The sequence below is a fragment of the Oryza sativa genome, chromosome 4 (assembly GCF_034140825.1).
Source record: "Oryza sativa Japonica Group chromosome 4, ASM3414082v1".
In the NCBI taxonomy this organism is placed as follows: Eukaryota; Viridiplantae; Streptophyta; class Magnoliopsida; order Poales; family Poaceae; genus Oryza; species Oryza sativa.
The window spans coordinates 20,145,023-20,147,991 of record NC_089038.1 but is presented as its reverse complement, the minus strand read 5'-3'; positions in this window follow the sequence as shown (position 1 = coordinate 20,147,991).

The following is a 2,969-nucleotide window of genomic DNA, read 5'->3' as shown; positions in this document are numbered from 1 at the left end:
GAACTGAAAAATCTGAAGCTATATATCCTGCAACATTTACTCAAATGATTCCAGTAAGATGCAGCTCAAGTGTAAAGTAGGTAATCAAGAGATGGTTAATCATGGTAGTACAAAAGGGCTGTCAGAACACTTTTCAACCTCTGCTGCTGAAGATCTATTATATGTGCACATGCTTGACTTTAACAGAGGCAGGGTGCTTCCATATGACCTCTTATCCACCATTGTGTTTGGTGGGTCATTCATTGGATAGCTCCAAGCTATCTAGCACCTCTCAAAACCAAGAACCTACTCTCTTGGGAACCATGCAAAATGACCTCCTTGTTCCATCAGCAAACATGACTTGTGGCAGCTTGCATCTTCAGTTGTTTGTCAAAATAAGATTAACAAAGTTTCACCTATGAAAAGATTTTTTGCATGGGCACCATGTAGCCTAGCGGTTGCAAGGAGTGATGTGGACTGATTTCATTTCATTGGCTTAAGCATATCAAGTAGAGATTTCTGGAGTTGATTATGCTCCTGAATTCCATAGGCATATCCACTAGCTCTAAAGCTCGAAGAAATGTATGCCCCACTTGTGACCTAGCAGCGTTAACTGCTAAGCTAGGAACATTTAGAGCTAACATAGCATCAGCAACTAGGGATTCATGACCAAAAAGTGTTTTTGGGCTCAATACTATGGGCCCACAAGGCATGTGGAGGTTTCTGTATTATGAAACCGCTGACAGATTTTCTTAGCATGAACTAACTTGAGGCCAGGTCAATATTGTATCCCTCTGATGGTTGCAATTCTTCTTGCTTTCCTGCAAAATGGAGAGCAAAACTTCTATACTTCATCTTGCAGAAAGAACAGTAGCAGACAAACATGGTTTCTAGTATACACTTTTCAGAACTCAGGCTTCTGAAAAGTCTGAAGACGAATGAGCAATGATCCAAAGGCAGAACAGAACAATGTTTTTGCACTAGCATTTGTGACGCTTTCATCTAATCATCTGAACCTGTGGACCATTTCAATAGCCTCTGGTGGAAATCCAAGTTCAGTGCTCTTTGTGTCGGCAGGCGCGCATTCTCTGAATTCAAATGTGTCTGCAAGAATGACTAACCTCTGAACAAAAATAAGGGGAAGAACACATTGTGATTTGCTACAATGCTCATTGTTCTAATTATTTTATACTACAAATAGTGCAAAAGTTTCCATGATCATGTATGGAAAGCAACTAGAGGCACATACAGTCCATACTAGGCTGCATAGGTGCATTTGCCTTTTCTGAATTCTTTGATCCTAAAATATGAGATCCAAGATATCTACAGGACTAAACAGAGGATGGCATGTCAATTCAGGTGAAATGTACAAGCTTTTGTAGCATAAATTAGACCACGACAAAGTGACAATGAACAGTAACGCAATCAACTTGAAATGGTGAAAGTTTTATTGGCTGCTAGATAGACAGGCCGGCTACTCTAGTATCACAAATAGCCCTGGACCTTGGCAAATGAGCGATGATTGAAGATACCAAACTGATGATTTTGTTCTCGGTGCTTTCTGGATTGGATTACAGGTGAATTAGGACGGCCCAGCCCACTGATAAACTTGAGAATCGATCAGGAGGCACCTGACTCATTCCTTTCCTTTCCCACTGACATCTTGTGTCTGCACAAATCAAGAGCTGGTCTGTAAGTTAGCTGAACAAAGTTTCAGGCTCATTTGGTCACCATGGTTTCAGAAAATGTTATTCATAAGTATATATGATAAAGGGTGCACTTTTAGAATTCACAATCTTCAGTTTGTTTTGCCTGTCTTTAGTTTCAGTATACAGATAAATCTACTGCGAGGTGCAGTTCCAAATTTGTATCAACACCAACAAGTGACAAAAAGGGGCAGTGAAAGCTTGACATCAAAAGGTCAGAAAATTTGTACTTCTTCAGGAAATTCATCTGAGGGCATAGAACAAAACATTTACAGGAAAGAACTCAGGTGGCCCTAAGAGTTTCACATTAAAGATTTAAACATATGAAACGCAGTAGAACCGCAGAAACAGCTACTGGATTGATCATATAAGCTGACAGACACTGCCTGTCTTCTTCAGAGGTAAACTAGGGCACTTCAGATCGACTGTTTTATGTTTTTAGGCGCAATAGAAAATCGGGAAATCGCCAGCATCCGCAATTCCGCATGAGCGCACTGCGATGAGCTCAGATTTACATAGGGATCCTAGAAAATAAATGAAATTACAAACCGACCCCTGAAAGTAGCAAATAGCACCTTGTAGAAAATACAAGAAAGCAATCAGGCCCTTTCCAATCAATCAGTCGCTTTTGCATTGGGAATTTTGGGGTGCATTCGTACGTGAATACTAGGTGAAACCCCGCGCATTGTTGCGGGAATTTAGAATGATAATAATAAAAAAATAACGTGTAAGATAGCTAGATAACATCAGATTAAGTAAATTAATGTGGTTTATGATAATTTAAATTTAAATAGTATGTAGAATGGCGATTCAAACGTAAAAAGTAAGGTGGTATGACTTTATGGAAGAAGAAAAGTAGCGAGATAGTTTGAACCGTAAATTAATCATCTAAAGGCTAAAAATAATTGATGTGATATGATTTAATTAGAGGAACAAAGGAAAAAAGATAATTTGTACCATAGATTAATCATTTAAGCACTAAGTGATAATCAACTATATAAGTATATAGGATATCATAAAACATAATAAAGATATGCATTGAAACATTATGTGAATTATGTTGGATGATAATTTAATATGTTTGTATTTGAAAAGCTCTTAAATTATAAAAACTATAAAGTTATAGCATATTTGCATGATGTTTAAATGTGATGATTGTTAGTGGATGATGATGTGGTATCTTGTTAATTAGTGGATGATGATATGGCATCTTGCTAGTGGATGATGATGTGGCATCTTTGTATGTTAAGCTTAAGGAATTAGTGGGGGATAACTTTATAGTAA